At 44.4% G+C, this 21268-nt stretch overlaps 1 protein-coding gene and 1 long non-coding RNA gene across 4 annotated transcripts in view; both read left to right on the top strand.

The window, feature by feature from the left end:
* Positions 1-13141: 13141 nt before the first annotated feature.
* LOC113902835 lies at positions 13142-19687 on the top strand. Its single transcript, XR_003513926.1, has 3 exons — positions 13142-13259; positions 17896-18035; positions 19043-19687. It is a non-coding gene; the product is annotated as an uncharacterized LOC113902835 (long non-coding RNA).
* Positions 19688-20303: 616 nt separating this feature from the next.
* The window catches only part of SFMBT2 (Scm like with four mbt domains 2), a 178203-nt gene continuing 177238 nt past the window's right edge, over positions 20304-21268 (top strand). Inside the window, exon 1 of one of the 3 annotated variants that reach the window (XM_027560163.1) lies at positions 20304-20386. The gene's annotated coding sequence lies outside the window, so the exon portion shown is untranslated. Of the gene's footprint in view, positions 20387-20685; positions 20925-21268 lie in introns of those variants that run through there. The other 2 variants (XM_027560164.1, XM_027560161.1) reach the window with 2 other exon arrangements.

Raw genomic sequence — 21268 nt, 5'->3', positions numbered from 1 at the left:
AGAGGAAGAGATAAGAAAGATTTCCTCCGTGATCGATGCAAAGAAATAGAGGAAAACAACAGAATGGGAAAGACTAGAGATCTCGTCAAGAAAATTAGAGATACCAAGGGAACATTTCACACAAAGATGGGCTCGATAAAGGACAGAAATGGTATGGACCTAACAGAAGCAGAAGATATTAAGAAGAGGTGGCAAGAATACACAGAACTGTACAAAAAAGAGCTTAATGACCAAGATAATTATGATGGTGTGATCACTCACCTAGAGCCAGACATCCTGGAATGTGAAGTCAAGTGGGCCTTAGAAAGCATCACTACGAACAAAGCTAGTAGAGGTGATGAAATTCCAGTTGAGCTATTTCAAATCCTGAAAGATGATGCTGTGAAAGTGCTGCACTCAATATGCCAGCAAATTTGGAAAACTCAGCAGTGGCCACAGGACTGGAGAAGGTCGGTTTTCATTCCAATCCCAAAGAAAGGCAATGCCAAAGAATGCTCAAACGACCGCACAATTGCACTCATCTTACACGCTAGTAAAGTAATGCTCAAAATTCTCTAAGCCAGGCTTCAGCAGTTCATGAACTGTGAACTTCCAGATTCAAGCTGGTTTTAGAAAAGACAGAGGAATCAGGGATCAAATTGCCAACATCCACTGGATCATGGAAAAAGCAAAAGAGTTCCAGAAAAACATCTATTTCTGCTTTATTGACTATGCCAAAGCCTTTGACTGCGTGGATCACAATAAACTATGGAAAATTCTTTAACAGATGTGAATACCAGACCACCTGACCTGCCTCTTGAGAAACCTATATGCAGGTTAGGAAGCAACAGTTAGAACTGGACATGGAACAACTGACTGGTTCCAAATAGGAAAAGGAATATGTCAAGGCTGTATATTGTCACCCTGCTTATTTAACTTATATGCAGAGTACATCATGAGAAACGCTGGGCTGGAAGAAGCACAAGCTGGAATCAAGATTGTCGGGAGAAATATCAATAACCTCAGATATGCAGATGACACCACCCTTATGGCAGAAAGTGAAGAGGAACTAAAAAGCGTCTTGATGAAAGTCAAAGAGGAGAGTGAAAAAGTTGGTTTAAAGCTCAACATTCAGAAAACGAAGATCATGGCATCTGGTCCCATCACTTTATGGGAAATAGATGGGGAAACAGTGGAAACAGTGTCAGACTTGATTTCTTTGGGCTCCAAAATCACTGCAGATGGTGACTGCAGACATGAAATTAAAAGACGCTTACTCCTTGGGAGAAAAGTTATGACCAACCTACATAGCATATTGAAAAGCAGAGACATTACTTTGCCAACAAAGGTCCGTCTAGCCAAGGCTATGGTTTTTCCTGTGGTCATGTATGGATGTGAGAGTTGGACTGTGAAGAAAGCTGAGTGCTGAAGAATTGATGCTTTTGAACTGTGGTGTTGGAGAAGACTCTTGAGAGTCCCTTGGATTGCAAGGAGATCCAACCAGTCCATCCTAGAGGAGATCAGCCCTGGGTGTTCTTTGGAAGGAATGATGCTAAAGCTGAAACTCCAATTCTTTGGCCACCTCATGTGAAGAGTTGACTCATTGGAAAAGACTGATGCTGGGAGGGATTGGGGGCAGGAGGAGAAGGGGACGACAGAGGATGAGATGGCTGAATGGCATCACCGACTTGATGGACGTGAGTCTGAGTGAACTCCGGGAGTTTGTGATGGACAGGGAGGCCTGGCGTGCTGCGATTCGTGGTGTTGCAAAGAGTCGGACACGACTGAGCGACTGCACTGAACTGATTCCATGTACAGTTGTCTCTGTAAAGTGAAGGTGAAAGTGTTCAGTCACTCAGTTCTGTCTGACTCTTTGTGACCCTGTGGATTGTAGCCCACCACGTCCTATTTCCATGGAATTCTCCAGGCAAGAATACTGGAGTGAGTATCATTCTCTTCTCCAGGGCATCTTTCCAACCCAGGAATCAAACCCGGGTCTCCTGTACTGCAGGTGGATTCTTTACCATCTGAGCTGCCAGGGAAGTCCTATGGTTGTCTCCATAACTTCAGTTTAAATAGAACTTCTGTCTCATCACTTTGTACTCGATAACTCTCCCTCAAAAACCTGCTTGACTTTTTTTTTTCAATATACAGTCCATTTTGTGCAGACAGCATCCAACATTTGCAAAGTATTGGGAAAAACAATGCTTTATTTTGTCAGGGACAAACAACAGATGCCCAAAGAGTCTTTCTGAAGAAAAACTTGAGAGTTTGGCTCCAGGATGATTCCAGCTCTGATGATAATTTCCTACATGACATGCACCATCCTCTGCAAAAAGACATGCGTGGTAAACCACTAGGAGATGGCAGATTGACGGGACCATGGGTTTCTGGAAGTGTCTCTGGTCTTGAATTTTTTTCCAGTAGTGCTGATCCTTTTCTAAAATCCAGAGACCATCAGGAATTTCCAAATAATAAGTTATTTGATGGAGGGAAAAATGTTTCTTTGGAATAAATCCCAGAAAAGGATCATCATTTTCAGAAGCTTGAAACTCTGACTTCCCTGGTGGTCCAGTGGTTAAGAATCTGCCTTCCAGTGCAGGGAACAAGGGTTCCCTCCCTGGTCCAGAAGATCCCACATGCCTCAGGTCTACTAAGCCCATGTGCCACAACAAAGACTCAGCAGAGCCAAAATAAAAAATGATGATAATAATGAATAAAATAAATAAAAATAACTAACAGTTCTTTGCTGTTTTTGTTTTTAAGAAACTTGAAACTCACGGTTATTTAAGAGATAAACGTGGATTGAACAGTCAGCATGACCACGTACACAGAGCACTCACTACGTTGCTGGGTTCACTGCTGCTGCTACTGTTTAATTGCTAAGATATGTCCAAGTCTTTGGGACCCCATGGACTGTAGTCTGCCAGGCTCCTCTGTCCACGGGATTCTCCAGACAAGAATACTGGAGTGGGTTGCCATTTCCTTCTCCAGGGGATCTTCCTTCTCCAAGGATCACAGTAAGAGCCAAAAATATTCCACAGGAATCTTTCCTACAGAATGAAATGTGGTGAGAAAAGAGATGGGTAACAACATAATACGTGATATAATAATCCAATCAAACTCTCTTACACAGTCTGGATGTGAATTCAGGCGACTAGAGCTGGGTGTTGTTACAAATGGACTGTTTGTGTCTCCCCCAAGTCCACAGGTTGAAACTCTCCCCAAAGGGGGTGGGGCCTTTGGGAAGTGAGTAGGTCGTGAGGGTGGAGTTTCACTGGGTTTAGCTCGAGCTCACTCTGGGCGGAGTGAGGACTCAGAGACAGTGGCTGTCATTGACAAGACACAACTTTGGCCCTCATCAGACCCTCATCTTGGACTTGGAGGCTCCAGAAATCATTGTCCAGAAATGCATGCTTAAGCTGCCCAATTTGTGGTATTTTTGTTTTAACAGCCTGAACAAAGACAGATGTCGACCATTGTTCTTCTGTTCAGCTTTGTGAAAAACTAACAAGTGCCACGTTTTTCAGATGAACTGTTGTACCTAATTACTTATGTCTAAGCGTGCAGGGAGCTACTTCAGTTTTCAGTCTGCTTCTAAATTCTAATTAATAATGAACCCCTCCCAAGAAGTTAGAATTGGGACCAACCATGTTTAAATAACCTATAATTGCTTTGTCTCTCCCGTGGATGAAAACACAAATGGTTCTTTCTTCCAAAAGGAAAAAAGAGAACGAAATTCTAATAAATACCTAGCTGATTTGATACTGCTTGGGAAATCAATTGGGTAATGGAAGTGATGGATAATCATAGAGTACAGCTAAGACATTGCATTTCACATTTATATTTTTAGAAGGTGGTTACATTTAAAATATGACAGTAATTATCATATCATGGAAAAGACAGTCTAAAATTTTTTATTTTATTTTTTATAGTTGCACCTGAAGACTGAGGGAAAGAAAAAATTGATGTTAGGAAAACTGCCCTCACTAAGGAAATATATTTAACCCAAGACATTTTATTCCATTTGTACAGATGAGGATAGCCAGAAATATATTGATTATTGAGTTCAACTGGTTATGGAAGAGTTGAGGTTACTTCCTATTTCAACATCACCTCTAATTCCCATTTATAACCAGAGAAAAATTAGTATACAGAGTGGTCAGTTTAGAACTCAATGAGTAAAACATTTTTTTCCAAGTCCCTTTATTTATTTTTTTAAGCATTTATTTATTTATTTAGCTGTGCCAGATCTTTGACCTTAGTTGCAGCGTGTGGGATCGAACCCCGGTCCCCTGCACTGGGAGCAAGGAGTCTAAGCCACTGGACCACCAGGGAAGTCCCCATAAGTGCCTTTATATTTTTCCATTTGCATTTTAATCTTGTTTATGTTAAACATGAGCCATGTGAGCTTGGCTCCTTCGTTGCATTCACTGTTTTCATCTGTCAAAAAATGGAATTAAACTAAATCAGTGTACCTCAGGCTTTATTGGTGCATTTGAACCACCTTGTAGTCTTGATAAAATGCAGATTTGAATTCAGGACGTTTCTGGGTTGGGATCTTGAACATCTACAGCTACAAAGTGATGCCAGGGATGCTGGTCCAGGGACGTGTTTTGAGTAAAGATGGTGATTTACACATCTTCTTTCATCTTTGTTTTTTATTAGATAACCCAAGGATTCCTGTTCTCATCATCAGGTTGCTTGAGTTGTCTACTGAATTTAGGACGCTCAGTAACTTGATCACTCTCAGAATCCTGAAATAAAAGGTCCAGCTTAGGTTTTACTGTTGATTATTTACAGTGTCTTTTTTCATTTTCCATCAAATACTGGATGTGATCAAGTTTTAAGAAAAATCACAAGTTTGCGAAAGACTAAATTCAGCTCCCCTGAGTTTAAGACCACGGAGCCTAGCACTGATACGAGGCCCTCGCTCTCCAATCACTTTCCGTTTGATTCCTTTCAATGTTCTTTGAAAACTCAGTGACCACCTCTTTAAATGGCGCACATTCATCACCTTTCCTTTCAGTTTCTCGGACTGTGATCTGTTGCCTGTAAAAGAGGCATCTCTTACTCTTATATGTGAGGGAGCGTGGTCTAGCTAGAGCAAGTGACAGAGATTCAGGGCTCCCAGCTCCATCGTGGTGTGAAGATATTTATTTTAGGCATAACAACAAACCACAACCTTAAATGCCTTATTGAAGCACCAGTTTATTTCTATTTGTCTGCAATAAAATACTTTATGAGGCTTAGGTGAAGAGTACTGGCTTACGAACAGAAGCGACACCTCCCCAGAGCCTATGGGACCATCTTGGGTGAGTTATTTATTCTTTCTATCCCTTGTTTTCCTTATCTGTAAAATAGGCTAAAGTTTTCCTAGGATTGTTAAGAAGATGAAGTGAGTTAATACCTGTTAAGTGCTTAGAACGATACTTGGCACATTGTGAGTCCCACGGAAGCATTTGTCAGTGCTGCTGCTCAAATCTTGTTTCAGACCATATGCATTCATTTATTTATTAAAGGCAGCCTGAAGCATGCTGCACACCTAGTGGCTGTGAGACTGCTGTATGTTCTCTAAGACAAAACTGAAGCCTACTAGATAAAATAAGAAAGTACCAGAAATGGAGACTCAACTTCAGTTGTCACCACTGTCACCGGCAGTTTACAACTATAATGATGGGTTTTTAAAAATCCATCTTTCAGTTCAGTTCACTTCAATGGCTCAGTTGTGTCCGACTCTTTGCAACCCCATGGACTGCAGCACGCCAAGCCTCCCTGTCCATCACCAACTCCCAGAGCCTGCTCAAACTCACGTCCATCATATCGGTGATGCCACCCAACGATCTCATCCTCTGTCATCCCCTTCCCTTCCCGCCTTCAATCTTTCCCAACATCAGGGTCTTTTCCAATGAGTCAGTTCTTCACATTAGGTGGCCAAAGTATTAGAGTTTCAGCTTCAGCATCAGTCCTTCCAATGAACATTCAGGGCTGATTTCCTTTAGGATTGACAGCCTGGATCTCCTTGCAGTCCAAGGGACTCTCAAGAGTCTTCTCCAACACCACAGTTCAAAAGCATCAATTCTTCTGTGCTTAGCCTTCTTTACTGTCCAGCTCTCACATCCATACACGACTACTGGAAAAACCATAGCTTTGACTAGATGAACCTTTGTTGGCAGAGTAATGACTCTGCTTTTCAATATGCTATCTAGCTTGGTCATAGCTTTTCTTCCAAGGAGCAAGAGTCCTTTAATTTCATGGCTGCAGTCACCATCTACAGGAATTTTGGAGTCCCCCAAAACAAAGTCTGTCACTGTTTCCATTGTTTCCCCATCTATTTGCCATGAAGTGATGGGACCAGATGCCATGATCTTGGTTTTCTGAATATTGAGTTTTAAGTCAACTTTTTTACTCTCTCACTTTCAACCAGAAGCTGTTTAGTTTTTCCTCGCTTTCTGCCATAGGGGTGGTGTTGTCTTCATATCTGAGGTTATTGATATTTCTCCTGGCAATCTTGATTCCAGCTTGTGCTTCATCAAGCCCAGCATTTCTCATGATGTACTCTACGTATATCTTTAGGGATTAATAATAATGTGCTATGATAAAAGACTGAAAAAACATCAGAGCAGCAAACTGGAATCAGGGGGCTTCCCTGGTGGTCCAGTGGCTGAGACGCTGAGCTCTTAATGCAGGGGGCCCAGGTTTGAGGCTTGGTCAGGGAACTAGAGCCCATGTGCTGCAACTTAACACCTGGTGCAGCCAAATAAAGAAATATATTTTTTAAAAAAAGAATGTCTAAGACTCACTATACTTATATATAAAAAGAGAAAACTGGAATCAAATGGGCCATACACCATACCCAGGGGTTCCTATCCTACATGGCCCCAGAAGAGTATAAGTCAGTACCTGGCTAAGGATCAGCCAGTTGTGGCAATGTCTCTGGGCCGGTGTCATTGATGCTGAGATGTATCAGGGCCAGTCTAAGGCTGTCCCTTGCAGAATTTCCCCCATTCTTGGTTGGGGGTGGTGGTGGCAGCCTTTGCTCTGTTAAGGCTGCCAACTGATCAGAGGAGGCCTATTCACATAATGAGGATAACGTGCATTACTCCAAATCCACCATCATATGTTCATCCGATCCAAAAAACACCTTCACAAAAACATCCAGAATAATGTTTCATCGAATATCTGGGCACTGTGGCCCAGCCAAGAAGACACACGACGTTAACTGTCATACTGCCGACCCCCAACTGCAATATACTCACACTTTTGCAAGAGGGAAGACAGGAGAGGTGTGCAGCCATTGCAGTGTTGGTGCTCTCTGTTTACTCCTTGGCGGTCCCCACAAGCTGGTGGTCTCAGGCTCTACCGTTTTTCATAATGGCACCTGCAAATGAATATGTGTACTTTTCCGGTGATGATCAATAAAGTTCACCAGTCCCCTCCCCTGCCTCATTCGAATCCAAGACTGCATAGTACCTTTTTACCATTAAAATTCGTGGCCTGAGGCCATGACATTGAGTGCCAGGCGAATGTTAAAAAAGCCACCATAAAAACATGGACCATGGAAAGTTTACCTCTCATTGCCCTCTCTAGGGAAAACGAAAGCAGACTTTTTGTGTTTTTTGTGCAGAGCAAGGCTCCCTTCTCTCAACTATCCCTCTTGCTAAGATGTCTGTCGAGGTCATTCACTTTTCACTGTGGTGTGGGTTTCTGGCCCTGCTGCACAGCCTGCGGGCCCTTAGTTCCCCGACCAGGGATTGAACCCAGGTCCTTGGCAGTGACAGCAGAGTCCCCACCACTGGGAATTTCCCTCAGCTTACTTTTTAAAACCATACAATCAGGGTTGTGTCGAGATGAAGTTGCCAGTATGCCAGCAAGTACTCTCAAAAGAGCCCACACTGACAGTAGAATAAGACCAATATTCATAATGGTTCACATTTGCATTATCCTTTGAAGCTGGCAAAAGTGCCACAGCAGCGTGGATGATGAGAAAGATTTTAAGGTCTTTACACCTCTCAGGTTCCCCAGCTTGAGAGTAATGTATCCTTAGCTTTTCACTTTTCACTTCCGTGCATTGGAGAAGGAAATGGCAACCCACTCCAGTGTTCTTGCTTGGAGAATCCCAGGGACGGGGGAGCCTGGTGGGCTGCCGTCTATGGGGTCGCACAGAGTCGGACACGACTGAAGCGACTTAGCAGCAGCAGCAGCTTTTTAAGAGTAAACAGACCACACGGCAGGGCTCAGCATCCCACATTCTTTTGTCACTAAAATTCAGTTTATAAAAATAATTTTCTTATTAAAAGCATCAGCGGCCTGTTGCTGGGGCCTCTCCGCAGCAGGATATCTCCTCTTGTTCCAGGACAACAAAACCGAAAGTAAATAAACCCAATGGTGCAAACAATGGACCTCTCCGAAGCTATGCAAACAATCTTTGCTTGCAAAAAAGCAGAATCTTGATCATCCCTTTTCTTCCAAGAAGCTAAAAAGGTGACAAAACTGTAAGGACTTTCATATAATCTTTCCCAAGGCATGTGCATGATAACATCACACTCCTTTTCCAGAAGGGGAAAGGGAGGTGCCTCCCTCCATGGTTTACATTCAGGTCAAGGCCAAAGCCCTGACCAAATCCCACAAACATATGCACTGAACCTTTTCTGTGGACAAATGACCATGGTAAACGTCAGATTCAGGTCGAGATCTTCAGACAAGTATTTTTTCACTACTAAAATTGTAACTAGAAAATATTGGCTTTTACAATGTGATTTATGATACTCTGAGTCAAGAGAAGGAAGATGGAGGTATTTCTGTCTCAAAGAACTCCTGGTTTCACATATTCTCTTTCTTTCTTTTGCTCTTTTTAGCAGCTGAAGGCACACCAACAAAAGACTCTTAAGAAATAAGAGCCATATGTTCCATTCTGTAGAACTGTTCCTTCTAAGAGTCCAAAGTAGTTTGAAGCTAGTACAAATATGAAAGCAAATAGCATGTATCACAATACCTGGAATATAACAGACAATAACTTACAATGACTTGGATTATAGCACTGCCTTACAACACAGCTTTTTCTGACTTCTTTGACTCATGATTTGAGCTGGACTTTAGAAAGTTGGTTTATTATTAAACAGAAAAGGAGGATGAAAGGAAGTGTGTTTTTATTTCTTTGCACCTAAGTCAAAGTTCTATATCACTGAGTATGTTCAGTTCAGTTCAGTTCAGTCGCTCAGTATTACATTGCCTTAAATTCTCTCAATCCTGTGAGGTAAGACGCTATTAAGAAGAGGTGGCAAGAATACACAGAAAACTACGCAAAAAAAGATCTTCATGACCCAGATAACCATGATGGTGTGATCACTCGCCTAGAGCCAGACATCCTGGAATGCAAAGCCAAGTGGGCCTTAGGAAGCAGCACCACGAACAAAGCCAGTGGACACAAAGAGAAAGATAAATATTGTATTCTGATGCACATATACAGAACATAGAAAAATGGTTCTGAAGAATTTATTTACAGGGCACCAGTGGAGAAAGAGACGTAGAGAATGGACTTACGGACATGGAGAGAGGGGAGGAGAGGGTGAGATGTATGGAAAGAGTAACATGGAAACTTACATAACCATACGTAAAATAGATAGCCAATGGGAATTTACCGTATGGCTCAGGAAACTCAAACAGGGGCTCTGTATCAACCTAGAGGGGTGGGATAGGGAAGGAGATGGGAGGGAGGTTCAAAAGGGAGGGGATATATGTATACCTATGGCTAATTCGTGTTGAGGTTTGATGTTCAAGCTCGATTAAGAAAAGACGGAGGAACCAGAGATCAAATTGCCAACATCCTCTGGATCATCGAAAAAGCAACAGAATTCCAGAAAAAATCTATTTCTGCTTTATTGACTATGCCAAAGACTTTGACTGTGTGGATCACAACGAACTGTAAAAAATTCTGAAAGAGATGGGAATACCAGACCACCTGATCTGCCTCCTGAGAAATCTGTATGCAGGTCAGGAAGCAACAGTTAGAACTGGACATGGAACAACAGACTGGTTCCAAATAGGAAAAGGAGTACGTCAAGGCTGTATATTGTCACCCTGCTTATTTAACTTATATGCAGAGTGCATCATGAGAAACGCTGGGCTGGATGAAGCACAGACTGGAATAAAGATTGCTGGGAGAAATATTGATAATCTCAGACATGCAGATGACACCACCCTTATGGCAGAAAGTGAAGAAGAACTAAAGGGCCTCTTGATGAAAGTGAAAGAGGAGAGTGAAAAAGTTGGTTTAAAGCTCAACATTCAGAAAACTAAGATCATGGTATCTGGTCCCATCACTTCATGGCAAATAGGTGGGGAAATAGTGGAAACAGTGAGAGATTTTATTTTTGGGGGCTCCAAAATCACTGCAGATGGTGACTGCAGCCATGAAATTAAAAGATGCTTACTCCTTGGAAGGAAAGTTATGAGCACCCTAGACAGCATATTAAAGAGCAGAGACATTGCTTTGCCAACAAAGGTCTGTCTAGTCAAGGCTATGGTTTTTCCAGTGGTCATGTATAGATAGGAGAGTTGGACTATAAAGAAAGCTGAGTGCTGAAGAACTGATGCTTTTGAACTGTGGTGTTGTAGAAGACTTTTGAGAGTTCCTTGGACTGCAGGGAGATCCAACCAGTCCATCCTAAAGGAGATCAGTCCTGAGTGTTCATTGGAAGGACTGATGTTGAAGCGGAAACTCCAATACTTTGGCCACCTGATGTGAAGAACTGACTCATTGGAAAAGATCTTGATGCTGGGAAAGATTGAAGGCGGGAGGAGAAGGGGATGACCGAAGATGAGATGGTTGGATGGCATCATTGACTCAATGGACATGAGTTTGGGTAAACTCCGGGAGTTGGTGATGGACGGGGAGGCCTGGTGTGCTGCAGTCCATGGGGTCTCAAAGAGTTGGACACAACTGAGCGACTGAACTGAACTGAACTGATGGCTGATTCATGTCGTGGTTTGACAGAAAACAACAAAATTCTGTAAAGCAATTATCCTTCAATAGAAAAAAAAAGCTAGTGGAGGTGATGGAATTCCAGTTGAGCTATTTCAAATCCTAAAGGATGATGCTGTGAAAGTACTGCACTCAATATGCCAATAAATCTGGAAAACTCAGCAGTGGCCACAGGACTGGAAAAGGTCAGTTTTCATTCCAGTCCCACAGAAAGGCAATGCCAAAGATTGTTCAAACTACCGCACAATTACACTCATTTCACATGCTAGCAAAGTAATGCTCAAAATTCTCCAAGCCAGGCTTCAACAGTACATGTACTGAGAACTTCCAGATGTTCAAGTTGGATTTAGAAAAGGCAGAGGAACCAGAGATCAAAGTGCCAACATCCACTGGATCATCGAGAAAGCAAAAAAGAGTTCCAGAAAAACATCTACTTTTGCTTTATTGACTATGCCAAAGCTTTTGACTGTGTGGATCACAACAAACTGTAGAAAATTCTTCAAGAGATGGGAATACTAGACCACCTGACCTGCTTTCTAAGAAATCTGTATGCAGGTTAAGAAGCAACAGTTAGAACTGGACATGGAACCACAGACTGGTTCCAAATTGGGAAAGGAGTACATCAAGGCTGTATATTGTCATCCTGCTTATTTAACTTATATGGAGAATACATCATGAGAAATGCTGGACTGGATGAAGCACAAGCTGGAATCAAGATTGCCAGGAGAAATATCAATAATCTCAGATACCCAGAGGACATCACCCTTATGGCAGAAAGCCAAGAAGGACTAAAGAGCCTCTAGATGAAAGTGAAAAAGCTGGCTTAAAACTCAACAATCAGAAAACTAAGGTCACAGCATTCAGTCTCATTACTTCATGGAAAATAGACGGGGAAGCAATGGAAACAGTGACAGACTTTATTTTAGGGGGCTCCAAAATCACTGCAGATGGTAACTGTAGCCATGAAATTAAAAGAAGCTTACTCTTTGGAAGAAAAGCTATGACCAACCTAGACCACATATTAAAAAGCAGAGACATTACTTTGCCAACAAAGGTTCATCTAGTCAAACCTATGGTTTTCCAGTAGTCATGTATGGATGTGAGAGTTTACTATAAAGAAAGCTGAGCACCGAAGAACTGATGCTTTTGAACTTCGGTATTGGAGAAGACTCTTGAGAGTCCTTTGGACTGCAAGGAGATCCAACCTATCAATCCTAAAGGAAATCAGCCATGAATGTTCATTGGAAGAACTGTTGCTGAAGCTGAAACTCCAATACTCTGGCCACCTGATATGAAGAACTGACTCATTGGAAAAGACCCTGATGCTGGGAAAGATTGAAGGTGGGAGGAGAAGGGGATGACAGATGATGAGAGATGGTTGGATGGCATCACCAATGTGATGGACATGAGTTTGAGTAGGCTCCAGGAGTTGGTGATGGACAGGGAAGCCTGGCGTGATGTAGTTCATGGGGTTGCAAAGAGTTGGACACGACTGAGCCACTGAACTGACTGAAGACGCTATTATGCCCATTTCACAGTTGGTACATCTGAGGCTCAGAGAAATCCATTGACTTATGAAGAACCTACTAGGGAACACCATTGGGAGTTGAATGCAAGTCTCTTCATTCCTTATACTTTTTCCCCTGCAGTATTTTGGTCTGAAGTATTATTCTATGTCCCATTGTATGTGAAATTTAAAACAATTTGTCTAGAAGCAGGATATTGGTGTTGTCTGCTTTTCAAACTGGGCATTAAAATTTGTTAAGTCCTTTAGAGATGGGCAAAGTTTCACAGGGTTGTGCAGCCTTGGTATCTATGAAGACTGTCTCCAATAAGAATCTAACTTACAGCCTCAACCCTGAATATTCATTGGAAGGACTGATGCTGAAGCTGAAGCTCCATTCCTTTGGACACGTGATGTGAAGAGCTGACTCACTGGAAAAGACCTTGATGCTGGGAAAGACTGAGGGCAGGAGGAGAATGGAGAATGGGGCAACAGAGGATGAGATGGTTGGATGGCATCACTGAATCAATGGACATGAGTTTGAGCAAACTCCAGAAGACAGTGAAGGAAAAGGAAAGCCTGTTGTGCTGCAGTCCATGGGGTTGCAAAAGGTCAGACAACTTAATGACTGAACAACAACAATATATGAATCATTTGCTAGCCCCCTTCTTGTGATGGAATGTTTTGTGTTTTCAGGAGAGGAAGCCACTGAAAAGTGGGGTAAAGATAAAGATAATAGAAGACGGTCAATGAAGAAGAGACTGAAATGATGACGTAGGATGCAAGAATGTGGTAAGCAAAAAACAGATTTGGGATATGATTTGACGCAGTCATCCAACCTGCAGTTATTAAACACAAATTTTGAAATATTGCAAGACTGTACTAGAAGTTTATGAACAATGTGTACTTTGAGCAAGTGGAAGATAGGAGGAGATGGACCTGGAGCAGGTAGTATCTCTTAAGCTTCTCCTATGTACCAGTCCATTCCCCTGAAAGAGAAATTTAATCCATTTTTACATAGATACCGGTAGAGTGGGAGGAAGGAGAGAGAGACAGAGACCGAAAGGGAAACCAATCATGGCAGAGCTGGTATTTAACTACTACTCCTTTTGGCTTCTAGTCCAAGTTCTTTCCAATCTAACATACTGCCTCTCTTTTTTCTTAATCAAGCATATTTTCTTTCTTTCTTTTTGTCCCCACTGCACAGCTTGCAGGATCTTAAATGCACGACCAAGGGTATTGAACTCACGTCCCCGCAGCGAAAGTTCAGAGTCTTAACCACTAGACCGCAGGGGAAGTCCCACCAGGGAGCTTTCTGAAGGCCTCTGCTGAGTTTGGCAACAAGATGCCCGTTAGCTTAGAGTAATATCTAGTGCGACCCCATTTTCAGCAAAAACCATTTTGCCTCTTAACTCAAATATAAGCAACGATCAATAAATATTTGAGGTTAATTTTTGGTTTATGGGAGCTAATTATCTCCTATGTCTAATTTTTAATACATTTACCTCCTTGAGAAACTGGCTTGGAAAACCCTGAAAAACCCTCATGTCCCTCCCCTATGCTGCTGCTGCTGCTGCTGCTGCTGCTGCTAAGTCGCTTCAATCATGTCCGACTCTGTGCGACCCCATAGATGGCAGCTCACCAGGCTCCCCCGTCCCTGGGATTCTCCAGGCAAGAACACGGAGTGGGTTGCCATTTCCTTCTCCAATGCATGAAAGTGAAAAGAGAAAGTGAAGTCGCTCAGTCCAACTCTTCACGACCCCATAGACTGCAGCCTACCAGGCTCCTCTGTCCATGGGATTTTCCAGGCAAGAGTACTGGAGTGGGGTGCCATTGCCTTCTCCATAGGGTATAAAATTAAAAGGAAAACCTCTAAGAAGTCATCAACTTTATTCCAGAGGCACTTACAAGTGTAAAAATTAATCTTTACAGGGATAAGAAAGAAATTATAGCACTCTACTAAGAAGTTAGTTGTAATGACTCTTTTTTTTAAAAATGGAAGAGGTCTTACTTTCCAAAGAAACATGTTAAGGACTCTTTATGTTATTCAAAAGCTGAATGGTTTCATATGAATATATCTCAGTTTACTTAAAAGCAGATTCGTTTGATTATAGATAACAACTTGTCCAACCTGTTATCTCTAATCAGATATGTGTGAGTGTTAGTCGTTCGGTCATATTCCACTCTTTGGGGCCCTGTGGACTGTTGCGACCTTGTGGACCGTAGCCCGGCAGGCTCCTTTGTCCCTGGAATTCTCCAGGCAAGAATACTGGAGTGGGTTGCCAATCCCTTCTTCAGGGCATCTTCCTGATCCAGGGATCCAACCCGGGTTTACTGTTTTGGCAGGCAGACTCTTTACCGGCTAAGCCACCAGGAAATCTTTCTTTACCCCAGATATCTTCCTTTACCCCAGAAATCACAATTCTCCATTAAAAAGCAACAAAAAACTATATTAAAAAAAATCCGAAAGCAAGTCAATATTTGTTTCCAGTAGATGGCACTGCACATCAAGTCTTTATGGGTCTATTGCCTATTATTTCTTTGACCAGGATAATTATTTTCTATAGTGAGGTCCACTAAAGCAACTTACACAGTGAAATTTTCAATTTCACTAGTTGAGCAGATGGGGTTGAGGTTACAATAAAGCTGCATTGTCCAGCGTCCAAACACTGGTATTTCTTCTCTATTTAGAAGAGTTGGGACTTTATTAAAGTGGTAGATACACAGAATAAAATCTGTCCACTTGCTTTTACACGAAACCTACTTTTTGATGTGGGATTTTTGTTGCCCACTTTAATTTGTTTAGTCTATGCTATGTTATGAGTCCAAGGGGACATTTTACACTTCTGCACAGTGTCTGATTCAATCTCACTAAGGCTAGTTAACTTGCAGAGGTGAAACTGAGCAGGACCATAAACCACATCCCTGACTTGTGCTGGTTTTTGGGTGTGTGTGTGTGTGTGTGTGTGTGTGTGTACGGGGCAATAAATACCTTCAGTTATAGAGAATGCAAATAATTCCAGACAACTCCAGCTCTGCCAGAAAAAGTGACACATGGAAATGTTCTAGTGACTGTGGATCAGAGTCTAGTTTTGTATGTAAAAGAATATATGTTTAAAACGTATTTAAAAGCCATTTATAAGAGACACTACACATAATAGAGACTAGAACACAGTACATCCTATCACATATGTAAAGACTCCAGAAGAGCGACTGGTGTAAAATAGATGCTAATAAGTCCTCCCTTGGCTTTCTCCTTCTTTAATGGAGCAGAAGAGGGAAAGGTCAGGCCCTGCTCTGCAGCTCTGGGTGAGATCTCTGTCATTTTACCTCCTTGGACTCTGACTTCCCCACCTCTCAAAAGGACTAGGAGCCAGGCTGCAAGATCTAGAATATTCTGCCTCATGTAAAACAAGACTTACAAGTGGAGTACATAATACTAGGCAGCCCATACAAGTAGCCTCAGAAGTTGGATGTGACTTTCATCATGGTGTTTGTCTTCCTCAGTGAGAAAGAAGCCATCAGTCAAAACAGGCACTTTCGCATCTCTATTCTTTAAATCAATGTCCTAGGGGAGTTCAGACATCACTAATTTTTTTTAATACACCCTCTGTGTTCGCTGTTATTTTTTCTCTTGTCAAGGAAGTCTGAAACTTCTTCAAATTATATAGGAAGCAACGGTGGGTTTCTGGAATTTTAGAAATGGATGAGTAAGTGCTCTGATAGGAGATACCTTTGTGGAGATATCCTCAGATAGATGCTATCTTTGTGGAATAGCCTATTCATCACTATGCTCACTTCCCCACTTAAACAATGAGCTCCATCACCTAGACTTGACTCTCAGCCCAGACACTTCTGGGGGGGGCGGGGGCGGGGAACCCATACAGTAATTGTAAAGACAAAATAATGATCTAAACAAGGCAGAAATATGACTCAAACAACACTTTACTGCTGGCTGGGAGGGCAAAAAAGGCCCTTCCCCTGAAGATCTGTTCATTACTTTTTTCCTCTTTGTGACCTCAGAATTTACACCTTGGCTATTTCTAGTCTGCAGAGATGGTGTTAGGATATTACAGAAGGCAAATTGTGGCTTTCGGTGGGGTAGATGGATAAGCACTTTTTAGAGTTTGAAAGGACCTTACAGAATATCTAGTCCAATCCCCTCCCTTTACCCTTGAGAAAAGATGGCTCAGAGAGGTCATTAGAACTTTACATAGGTCACAGAGAAAACTAGTGATGAAGCACTGATAAGGCCATTTAACTCTCATCCCAGGAGCTAGGCGCTGGAACAGGGATGGAGGTAAAGGGTGAAAAATAAGGGAGGAAGTGTCTTCAGATTTAACTCTCAGTGACCTTAAGAGATGTGATAGAAGAACACAGTCTCACCCCAGCCAAGAGACGTGTTTAGATCTCAAGCCTCCGGTAAAAAGAAGATTGCATACATTCTTCAAATATTTATTTTATTTTTTAATCTTTGTTTATTTTTTAATTGAAGTATAATTGCTTTACAGAATTTTGTTGTTTTCTATCAAACCTCAACATGAATCACAAATATTTATTTTGAGAGGCTTTTGGGGGACACTTTTCCACCCTTATGCTTTTATGTTAAGCTAATTTGTCTAATATCTCAGAGATTCTCTTTGTTAAGGAAGCAAAATAGTTCATTTTCTTTAGGGCATTTCCTTATACAATGATGTCAACATGGAGTAACTATGAGCCAACTGACCAATATTTTTCTTGGTGTGAAGATTAGTGAGACAAGGTTTAAGTAATCATATGCCTTTAGAATAAATAAGATAAATAATATGCATATAATTTTTGACTCATCTGAAATATTTTTTTGTGAAGTCATACTTAGAAATGCCCAATATGAGAAACTTTTCAACTGTTGTTTTTAATCCTATTTTCCAATTAGCAAATATAATTTTAATATTTTATATATTGTAGCCTCATTTGTAGGAAAGAATGTCAAAGTCCCTTAAAAGGCATAACTTAGATGTGTAAGTGCATTTTGAAAGTGATATAATTCATGGTTTAACCATTGTTTAGACATGAAATAAGTTATAATCAGCTGGTGTGAGCAAAAACTTATTTTTGCCAAGAGTTTTAGAAAATGTTAACAATTTATAGAGAGACCTCATGGTGTTTATCATGAGATTTACTTGGTTGAATTTCCTGACTTGGAATGTATTAATATTATGTCTTCTTTACTTTGAAACAGTCCTAGGCTTTATCTTTGGCTGACTCTGCTGGTCCCACTCCCACTTTATCTTTAATAGATTTAGGGTGGATTCTACCCCTGGATACTCACATCCCTTAAGTATCTTGCTTCTGAAATAAAAATGAAAGTGGGAAGGTATTGGAATGGGATGAAGGGACCCTTTAATAACGGCAGGGAATCTTGGAACCAATTTCTTTTGTCTCATAGGTGTCCTTGGACAGAGAAGAATGGAGGCAGGATACAGAATAGAAAGCCAAGGAATGTTCAAGAAGTCACGTGGGAAAAGCAATATGAAAGCCAAAGTTGGAGAAATTTTACCCTGGACAACGTTGAGAAGATTCTTGGAGGTAACAATGTGACGACCATTGTATACACAATGTGGCTTTATGATTTTATGTCTTAATCGCGGTGAGTACAAAAAATCAAACTCCTCCACACTGCTCTCCAGACCCACTGACAAAGTTATGCAAGAGTGTGAGTTCCAAAAATATAAAAGGACTCCATTACTTCGGAGGAACTGTAGGATAATGTAGAGACAGTTCATCGAGTTGGGGATTAGGTGTTTGTTTTTTTTTTTTTTTTGGCAATTGTTTTTTATTTTGATGAAATAACGTTCCGTGCATAATAATGACTTAAAACTGGTAAACAAACCCAGAGCCGGCGCAATGGCTGCTGCAGCTCACGTCGCCTCTGCTCTTGGAGAGGAAAAGTGCATCCTCTTTGTAAACTGGAGTCGCCCGGAAGTGCTGGGGGGCCAGGCGAGAGCAGCAATCCTCTGCCCCCTCCCCGGCCCAGGCCCCACCGCTAGGTTTGAGACCCTCGAGGAAGGGGCGCTGCCGCGGTCACCGTGGAGGGCGCAGCACGGGGCGGGGGGAGCCGGACAAGCTGGAGGAGGGGAGCCGGCCTCAGACCTCTCTGCGGCGGATGTTCTGCGCTTCCGCGGCGCGGGAGCAGGTGATCCCAGCGAGGGAACGGTGGATCTCCCCTAGCTTAAGTCCACTTGGGACAGGACCTTCCCCCTACCCCACCCCTTCTGGGCCAAACTGTGTGTTGAAGGCTCAAGCAGTCGAGACCCCGGAGTAAAGCCAAGGAGGCCGTCTGGAGTCCTACTTCGGGATTCCTCGGAACCTCTGTGCATCCACGGTCTCATTTAAGAGCCATCTCGGGGCACCGAGGGAGGCGGTTTTGGAGTGCAGGCGGCCGGGTGTGGTTGGAGATGCTCCGCTTTCGGTGACCTTCAGGTGAAAGAGGTCGGATGTCCCAAAGAGGTGGGGACCGGGAAGCTGGTCTGGGAAAGAGACTCTGGCTGGAGTATGACCTGTGAGTCGCTTGCCCTTCCTTTTTTGAGCCTCAGGGGCACTCAGAAGGCGTGACAAGACGAAGGCTCCCTTCCAAGAGCTCTCGTAGAGCGCTCACCAAGACGTGAGGAGACACCACTTGCCCAGGCTGCAAGCGCGAGGGCTCTCACGGCCGCGGAAGTCCCCCAGGATCTCCGAGCTCCACCCACCATTTCGGTGCAGGGGCACTCGCGACCGCAGGGCTTGGCCGGAGCAGTTTCCGGGCACATCCCTCCAGTGGCTCTTCTACACCGCCGTCGGAGAGAGGACCCAGCGGGCAAGACCCCTGCCTGTCCCGCGCGCGCTCGAACTCTTGACTTCCGCTCTGCATCCCTGGTCCCTGCCCTGTCCCTCGCCCTTGGGAGCATCCACTTATCCTTCGGGGACCTCACGTGCCTGAGCACAGGGGTCCTCGAGGACTAGCCGGGGTGACCGGGCGTGGGAGGGCGGTCGGAGCTGGGAACGCGCAGCAGTGTCCGGGGTGAGAGAGCCTCCCGACCCCTGGGCCAGGGGAGGGACACGGAGAGAAAGTCCGTAGGAAGGAGATGGACACAGAATTGGGAGACTCTGGGGGTGGGGGGTGGGGATTTACCCCTTGTGGTAAGAGAGCAAAAACCCTGTCAAAAGTGCTGGTTCTCCATTTCCCTTGGAAATAAATTCTAGCCTCCAGCAAGATCTCCTCGCTCCTCAGTACAGCAAAGCCCACCTTCGGAATGTTCTCGGTCTGACCCACTCGGGGGTCGCCAGCATTTCCGCATTGGGACATTCCTTTCAGTCTCTGCCCAGCCACGGCTCCGGCCAGAGAGATCCTCTTTGTCGCCCGCCCCCCGCCCCCACGCCCCAGGCAAAGTGCCCGCGAACCCGCACACGCCGCACGGAAACCCTGCCCCGCGCAGGTCTGCTATGCCTCTTGTTCACTCCCTCGGTCGCCGAGGGCCACGTTTTTCTCGGGCAGGATTCTTTTCCCGACCTCCAAGAGCCAGCTAGGTCAGGTGCCCTTCGCTGTCCCCCAGACCTGGACATCCGGAGACGCCGTGGCTACCCTCGTTACCTGCGTCTTGCCGATCTTAGCGGCAAGGCTGGTCCAAACAGCCCTGATTGAACTTCCGACTCCTCTGGGCACGTTTCCCAGGAAAAACCTTTCTCCGGCCCCCTCCCTCCACCCCTAAGGCCTCAGAAAATATTTGAATCTCCATAGAAAAGGCACTATTTAAGAGCCGGGTGGGGCGCAGTGGGCGGGTCCCGGGTCTCGGAGCGGATTAAATTTCTTTCCGCTGGCTACCAGCCTTCCGCGGATAAAGCGCAAGTTTTTGCATTTAGTCCACGAGGGGATTGTAAACCGACTGAACCGAAAGTGTCCAGTGAGTTGCGGAGTTTGCCCAGATTTCCCTGCAGATGGGTTTGCGAAAGCGCCTGTGATGGGAACTTTCTGCAGATCGTGCATGGAGGGAGCTAAAGGAAAAAAGCGAGGGGAGTGGGACGAGGAGGGGGCAGTGGGAACGTGGAGTGTGTGTGTGTGTGTGTGTGTGAGTGTGTGTGTATGGGGGGTGGCGATGTGCCCAGGAGCGGGGGCGTCCCAGCGTGGGTAGGGGAAGGGGTGCAACGTCCCGCCGGCTAATTGGCTTAAGACGTTCCGCAAGCGCCTGGAAAAGGTCGTTGAAGGAGTTCGCTGCGCACACACACAAAATAATAATCTTAAAAAAGAGTGCCGGGCATGCGCACAGAGAGGATGCCATATTGGAATGAGGCTGTAGTGGGAGTCCGAGCCGCGGAGCGGGCGCGCAAGGGAGGCGGCGGGCGGGGAGCGAGCGAGGCGCAGCGAGCGGGTGAGGCCGGCGTCCCCCGCCTCGGCGGCGCCCCGGCCTCTGTCCACGCCACGGGGAGGACGAACTTCACCAGGTAGGACCCCGCGCCGGCCGCTGTCCCCGCGCCCAGCCCTCCCCGCGAGGGGACCTCCGGCCCGCAGGTTGAGTGCGCCGGTCAGCTTCTCTTTTTCCAGCTCGGAGAAAAAGGGAAGCTGGATTGGGCTCGGGGTTGGGGGGGCCGAAGGAGGGGGTGCAGTGGGAGAGAAGCGAAAGGGCAGGGCTGGAGGAGAAGGCGACAGCTCTGGAGCAGAGCCCCAAACTCCGCGCTGTGCTCCGGGTTGTCATTTTTGCTCCCCCCCGTCCCCTTCCTCCAGGTCCCTCGGCTTCGCAAAGCCGGGCCTCACGGGAGTCTGTCCGTAGTTGGAAAGCGTACTCCTC

This window comes from Bos indicus x Bos taurus, chromosome 13, assembly GCF_003369695.1.
Source record: "Bos indicus x Bos taurus breed Angus x Brahman F1 hybrid chromosome 13, Bos_hybrid_MaternalHap_v2.0, whole genome shotgun sequence".
In the NCBI taxonomy this organism is placed as follows: domain Eukaryota; kingdom Metazoa; phylum Chordata; class Mammalia; order Artiodactyla; family Bovidae; genus Bos; species Bos indicus x Bos taurus.
This window is presented reverse-complemented; position numbering and strand designations above follow the sequence as displayed.